Here is a 7,889-nt window from a genome sequence, read left to right on the forward strand (position 1 = left end):
GAAGCTAAGGCACAATTCTCTATAGAGGACCTAACAAGAATCTTCAAAGAAGAAGAACCCATGGCAGCCGAAAACAACAACAATGCCAACAATGCAAGGAAGGTGCTGGGTGACTTTACTGCACCTACTCCCGACCTCTATGGGAGAAGCATCTCTATCCCTGCCATTGGAGCAAACAACTTTGAGCTTAAGCCTCAATTAGTTTCTCTAATGCAACAGAATTGCAAGTTCCATGGACTTCCGTTGGAAGATCCTCATCAGTTTTTAGCTGAATTCTTGCAAATCTGTGACACTGTCAAGACTAATGGGGTTGACCCTGAGGTCTACAGACTTATGCTATTCCCTTTTGCTGTAAGAGACAGAGCTAGGGTATGGTTGGACTCACAACCTAAAGAAAGCCTGAACTCTTGGGAAAAGCTAGTCAATGCCTTCTTGGCAAAGTTCTTTCCATCTCAAAAATTGAGTAAGCTTAGAGTGGAAGTCCAAACCTTCAGACAGAAGGAAGGAGAATCCCTCTATGAAGCTTGGGAAAGATACAAACAATTAATCAGAAAGTGTCCCTTTGATATGCTTTCTTAATGGAGCATCATAGGTATTTTCTATGATGGTCTGTCTGAACTATCTAAGATGTCTTTGGATAGCTCTGCTGGAGGATCTCTTCATCTGAAGAAGACGCCTACAGAAGCTCAAGAACTAATTAAAATGGTTGCAAATAACCAATTCATGTACACTTCTAAAAGGAATCCTGTGAACAATGGGACAAATCAGAAGAAAGGAGTTCTTGAGATTGATACTCTGAATGCCATATTGGCTCAGAACAAAATATTGACCCAGCAAGTCAATATGATTTCTCAAAGTTTGTCTGGAATGCAAAATGCACCAGGCAGCACTAGGACGCTTCATCTGAAGAAGAAGCTTATGATCCTGAGAACCCTTCAATGGAAGAGGTGAATTACATGGGAGAACCCTATGGAAACACCTATAATCCTTCATGGAGAAATTATCCAAATCTCTCATGGAAGGATCAACAGAGACCTCAACAAGGTTTCAACAACAATAATGGTGGAAGAAACAGGTTTAGCAATGGCAAGCCTTTTCCATCATCTTCTCAGTAACAGACAGAGAGTTCTAAGCAGAACAACTCTGACTTAGCAACCATGGTCTCTGATCTAATCAAAACCACTCAAAGTTTCATGACTGAAACAAGGTCCTCCATTAGAAACTTGGAGGCACAAGTGGGTCAGCTGAGCAAGAAAATTACTGAACTCCCTCCTAGTACTCTTCCAAGCAACACAGAAGAAAATCCAAAAGGAGGGTGCAAGGCCATCAACATGGCCGAATTTGGAGAGGAGGGAGAGGCAGTGAACGCCACTGAGGAAGACCTCAATGGATGTCCACTGGCCTCCAATGAGTTCCCTAATGAGGAACCATAGGAATCTGAGGCTCACACTGAGACCATAGAGATTCCATTGGATTTACTTCTACCATTCATGAGCTCTGATGAGTATTCTTCCTCTGAAGAGGATGAGTATGTCACTGAAGAGCAAGTTGCTAAATACCTTGGAGCAATCATGAAGCTAAATGACAAGTTATTTGGTAATGAGACTTGGGAGGATGAACCCCTTTTGCTCACCAAAGAATTGGATGACTTGTCTAGGCAGAAACTACCTCAAAAGAGACAAGATCCTGGGAAGTTCTCAATACCTTGTGCCATAGGCACCATGACCTTCAAGAAGGCCTTGTGTGACCTAGGGTCAAGTGTAAACCGCATGCCTCTCTCTGTAATGGAGAAGCTAGGGATCTTTGAGGTGCAAGCTGCAAAAATCTCACTAGAAATGGCAGACAATTCAAGAAAACAAGCTTATGGACTTGTAGAGGATGTTCTGGTAAAAGTTGAAGACCATTACATCCCTACTGATTTCATAGTCCTAGAGACTAAGAAGTGCATGGATGAATCCATCATCCTTGGCAGACCCTTCCTAGCCACAGCAAAGGCTGTGATTGATATGGACAGAGGAGAATTGATCATTCAAGTGAATGAAGAATCCCTTGTGTTTAAGGCTCAAGGATATCCCTCTGTAACCATGAAGAGGAAGCATGAAGAGCTTCTCTCAAAACAGAGTCAAACAGAGCCCCCACAGTCAAACTCCAAGTTTGGTGTTGGGAGGCCACAACCAAATTCTAAGTTTGGTGTTGAACCCCCACATTCAAACTCTAAGTTTGGTGTTGGGAGGTTCCAACATTGCTCTGAGTATCTCTGAGGCTCCATGAGAGCCCACTGTCAAGCTACTGACATTAAAGAAGCGCTTGTTGGGAGGCAACCCAATGTTATATTTTATCTATTTTCCTTTGTTATTTTATGTTTTTTGTAGGTTGATGATCATGAGAAGTCACAAAATCAATTGAAAAAAAAGCAAAAACAGAAAGAAAAACAGAAAGAAAAACAGCACACCCTGGAGGAGAACTTGCTGGCGTTTAAACGCCAGTAAAGCTAGCAGATGGGCGTTTAACGCCCAGTCTGGCACCATTCTGGGCGTTTAACGCCAAAAAGGGGCACCAGACTGGCGTTAAACGCCAGGAAAGGGCAAGAAGTGGGCGTTAAACGCCAGAGATGGGCATCAGCCCGGCGTTTAACGCCAGAATTGGCACAGGGAGCAATTTTGCTCGCCACTTGGTGCAGGGATGACTTTTCCTTGGCACCTCAGGATCTGTGGACCCCACAGGATCCCCACCTACCCCACCACTCTCTCTCTTCTTCACCCATTCACCAATCACCTCAACACCTCTTCCCCAAAAAAACCTTCACCTACCAAATCCCATCTTTCTATTCACCACTCACATCTATCCTTCATAAAACCCCACCTACCTCACCATTCAAATTCAAACCACTTTCCCTTCCAAACCCACCCTCCCATAACCGAACTACAAAGCCATTTCAATCTCCCTAATTTCTTCTTCTTCTACTCTCTTCTTTCTTCTTTTGCTCGAGGACAAGCAAACCTTTTAAGTTTGGTGTGGTAAAAGCATTGCTTTTTACTTTTCCATAATCATTTATGGCATCCAAGGCCGGAGAAACCTCTAGAAAGAGGAAAGGGAAGGCAAAAGCTTCCACCTCCAAGTCATGGGAGATGGAGAGATTCATCTCAAGGGTGCATCAAGACCACTTCTATGAAGTTGTGGCCTTGAAGAAGGTGATCCCCGAGGTCCCTTTTAAACTCAAAAAGAGTGAATATCCGGAGATCCGACATGAGATCCGAAGAAGAGGTTGGGAAGTTCTTACCAACCCCATTCAACAAGTCGGAATCTTAATGGTTCAAGAGTTCTATGCCAATGCATGGATCACCAAGAACCATGATCAAAGTGTGAACCCGGACCCAAAGAATTGGCTTACTATGGTTCGGGGGAAATACTTGGATTTTAGTCCGAAAAATGTAAGGTTGGCATTCAACCTGCCCATGATGCAAGGAGATGAACACCCTTACACTAGAAGGGTCAACTTTGATCAAAGGTTGGACCAAGTCCTCACAGTCATCTGTGAAGAGGGCGCCCAATGGAAGAGAGATTCAAGAGGAAAGCTGGTTCAATTGAGAAGGCATGACCTCAAGCCTGTGGCTAGGGAATGGTTGGAGTTTATCCAACGCTCAATCATTCCCACTAGCAACCGGTCCGAAGTTACTTTAGACCGGGCTATCATGATTCATAGCATCATGATTGGAGAAGAAATAGAAGTTCATGAGGTTATATCCCAAGAACTTTATAAGGTGGCGGACAAGTCCTCTAGCTTGGCAAGGTTAGCCTTTCCTTATCTCATTTGTCACCTCTGTTATTCAGTTGGAATTGACATAGGGGGAGACATCCCCATTGATGAGGACAAGCCCATCACTAAGAAGAGGATGGAGCAAACAAGAGACCCCTCTCATCATCAAATCCCTGAGATGCCTCAAGGGATGCACTTTCCTCCACAAAACTATTGGGAGCAACTGAACACCTCCCTATGAGAATTGAGTTCTAACATGGGACAACTAAGGGTGGAGCACCAAGAACATTCCATCCTCCTCCATGAAATTAGAGAAGATCAAAGAATCATGAGAGAGGAGCAACAAAGACAAGGAAGAGACATTGAGGAGCTCAAGCACTCCATAAGATCTTCAAGAGGAAGAACAAGCCGCCATCACTAAGGTGGACCCGTTCTTTAATTTCCTTGTTCTTTATTTTTCTGTTTTTCGAAAAAATCATGCTTATGTTTATCTATGTTTGTGTCTTGTGATCATTAGTGTCTTAGTGTCTATGCCTTAAAGTTATGAATGTCCTATGAATCCATCACCTCTCTTAAATGAAAAATGTTCTTAATTGAAAAAGAGAAGAATTGCATGAATTTTGAATTTTATAATAGATTAATTATTTTGATGTGGTGGCAATATTTTTGTTTTCTGAATGTATGCTTAAACAGTGCATATGTCTTTTGAATTTGTTGTTCATGAATGTTGGCTCTTGAAAGAATGATGAAAAAGGAGACATGTTACTGAGGATCTGAAAAAAAAATAAAAATGATTCTTGAAGCAAGAAAAAGCAGTGAATACAAAAAAAAAAGAGAAGGAGAAAAACGAAAAAAAGGAGAGAAAAGACAACAAAAAAACAAAAAAAAAGAGAGAAAAAGAAAGAAAAAAAGTTGTGATCCAAGGCAAAAAGAGTGTGCTTAAGAAACCTGGAGACTTCTAATTGGGGATGTATGTATCCGGTGGTAATACTGGAAGACAGAGTGCTTTGGGCAACGGCCAAGACTCAATATGTAGCTGTGTTCAAGAATCATCATACTTAACTAGGAGAATCAATGACACTATCTGGATTCTGAGTTCCTAAAGAAGCCAATCATTCTGAATTTCAAAGGATAGAGTGGGATGCCAAAACTGTTCAGAGGCAAAAGGCTAAAAGCCCCGCTCATCTAATTAATACTGATCTTCATAGATGTTTTTGGAATTCATTGTATATTCTCTTCTTTTTATCTTATTTGATTTTCAGTTGCTTGAGGACAAGCAACAATTTAAGTTTGGTGTTGTGATGAGCGGATAATTTATACGCTTTTTGGCATTATTTTTAGTATGTTTTTAGTATGTTTTAGTTAGTTTTTAGTATATTTTTATTAGTTTTCAGTTAAAATTCACTTTTCTGGACTTTACTATGAGTTTGTGTGTTTTTCTGTGATTTCAGGTATTTTCTGGCTGAAATTGAGGGACCTGAGCAAAAATCTGATTCAGAGACTAAAAAGGACTGCAGATGCTGTTGGATTCTGACCTCCCTGCACTCAAAGTGGATTTTCTGGAGCTACAGAAGCCCAATTGGGTCGCTCTCAACGGCGTTTGAAAGTAGACATCCTGGGCTTTCCAGCAATATATAATAGTCCATACTTTGCCCGAGATTTGATGGCCCAAACCGGCGTTCCAAATCAGCTCAAAACTGCCCGGCGTTAAACACCGGAACTGGCACAAGAATGGGAGTTAAATGCCCAAACTGGCACAAAAGCTGGCGTTTAACTCCAAGAAGAGTCTCTACACGAAAATGCTTCAATGCTCAGCCCAAGCACACACCAAGTGGGCCCGGAAGTGGATTTTTATGTCATTTACTCATCTTTGTAAACCTTAGGCTACTAGTTCTTTATAAATAAGACCTTTTGCTATTGTATTTTCATCTTGGTAGCTATCTTTATTCTTATGCTATCTTAGATCATTGGGAGGCTGGCCATTCGGCCATGCCTGAACCTTGTTCTTATATATTTTCAACGGTGGAGTTTCTACACACCATAGATTAAGGTGTGGAGCTCTGCTGTACCTCGAGTATTAATGCAATTACTATTGTTCTTCTATTCAATTCGGCTCATTCTTGTTCTAAGATATTCATTTGCACCCAAGAACATGATGAATGTGATGATTATGTGACACTCATCATCATTCTCACTTATGAACGAGTGCCTGACAACCACTTCTGTTCTACAAGCAAACAAGGCTTGAATGTTTATCTCTTGGATCCCTTAATCGGAATCTTTGTGGTATAAGCTAGAACTGATGGCGGCATTCAAGAGAATCCGGAAGGTCTAAACCTTGTCCGTGGTATTCTGAGTAGGATTCAATGATTGATTGACTGTGACGAGCTTCAAACTCCTGAAGGCTGGGCGTTAGTGACAGACGCAAAAGAATCACTGGATTCTATTCCAACCTGATTGAGAACCGACAGATGATTAGCCGTGCCGTGACAGGGTGCGTTGAACATTTTCACTGAGAGGATGGGAGGTAGCCACTGACAACGGTGAAACCCTACATACAGTTTGCCATGGAAAGGAGTAAGAAGGATTGGATGAAGATAGTAGGAAAGCAAAGAGACGGAAGGGACAAAGCATCTTCATACGCTTATCTGAAATACCCACCAATGAATTACATAAGTATCTTTATCTTTATCTTTATGTTTTATTCATCATTCATAACCATTTGAGTTTGCCTAACTAAGATTTACAAGGTGACCATAGCTTGCTTCATACCAACAATCTCTGTGGGATCGACCCTTACTCGCGTAAGGTTTATTACTTGGACGACCCAGTACACTTGCTGGTTAGTAGTGCGAAGTTGTGATAAAGAGTTGAGATTGCAATTGAGCGTACCATGTTGATGGCGCCATTAATGATCACAATTTCGTGCACCAACCCCATACCAGAGAGTTGGGCCACCTTTGTGCAAATATTAAGCTTTTAGCCCAACTCGTCTCACGCGGACGCGCACAGTACGTTTGTGCGTCTATGAACCAAAAGGGTGAAGCACGCGAGCACGCACCTTGCGCTTGTGCGCCATTAAGCAAAAGTACCCATGCACGCAGAAGCACACCTGCCACGCACGCGTCACCTGGCTGATGCCACCATTCCATACATGCCCCCCGAGAGTTAGGCAAGCGCTGGGCTAGCACTATGCCTCCAGCCCAAACCCTAGCAAGCGTGCATGCACTGTACGCGCACGCGTCCTTGCAACTTTCACCCCCCATGCATAAGCGTTTGAGGCACGTACGCGTCGATTTCCAAATCCACCAATATACACGGACGCGTACCGTCTGAGCCCGCATCGTTTAAAAAAACTCAATAATTAGTATGCAACCTCCTTACATTATGTTCATTCTCTCACAATAATTGGTATGCTTTGGGTTGTGTAACTGCTTGCAACTTAACATCATTTTCAACTTCTCATAGTTACACAATTGCACCTTACTGTTTGTAGCACCAATTATTGTGAAGTCCATTTTTGGCATTTCTATATTTTCATGCTTGTGAACATAACCGTTGCGCATAACTTGCAATTCTCTCCCCATTAGGCAATTCTCCATCATACCACTAATTACCATCTTCACTTTTCTAACTCACTGATTTCTTTAACCACTAACTTCACTTTTATTTACACTTGACCTTTTAACCATTCTCTTAAGGTATGATGATGAATATGCCTAATCTTTGAGAATTATGTCACATTGGTTGGAATCCTGAATTCTTGGTTTATGTTTCCATTTTTCTAAGCTTACCTGCAAACCAAGTGTTCTATTTCAAGTTCACATCATGATTACTTTCCATCCATCTTGCATCCTGAATATACTTCTATTTGCTTCATACTACTTATTTAACTGCTTATATTCTACCATATTCTATTTTCAGGATGTCGGACAAAGGAAAGAGGAAAACACCATCTTCCAGAAAGAGGAAGAGAACACTAGAACCTACTCTTGCCTCACTTCAAGCATATGCTCAAAACCCTCTAGGCAATATAGAGAAGGCAAACCAATTACTATCGGCTCAGGATATGGTTAAGTTTCCAACCGATGTACCTCTCCCTGACCCTCAGGATTAGCATCGGGGGCAATGC

At 41.9% G+C, this 7,889-nt stretch overlaps 1 non-coding gene across 1 annotated transcript; it reads right to left on the reverse strand.

Annotated features, from left to right (window-relative positions):
* Window positions 1-465: 465 nt before the first annotated feature.
* On the reverse strand, window positions 466-573 carry LOC112711298 (small nucleolar RNA R71). Its single transcript, XR_003157415.1, has one exon. It is a non-coding gene; the product is annotated as a small nucleolar RNA R71 (small nucleolar RNA).
* Window positions 574-7,889: the final 7,316 nt, after the last annotated feature.

This window comes from Arachis hypogaea, chromosome 1, assembly GCF_003086295.3.
Source record: "Arachis hypogaea cultivar Tifrunner chromosome 1, arahy.Tifrunner.gnm2.J5K5, whole genome shotgun sequence".
Classification (NCBI taxonomy): Eukaryota; Viridiplantae; Streptophyta; class Magnoliopsida; order Fabales; family Fabaceae; genus Arachis; species Arachis hypogaea.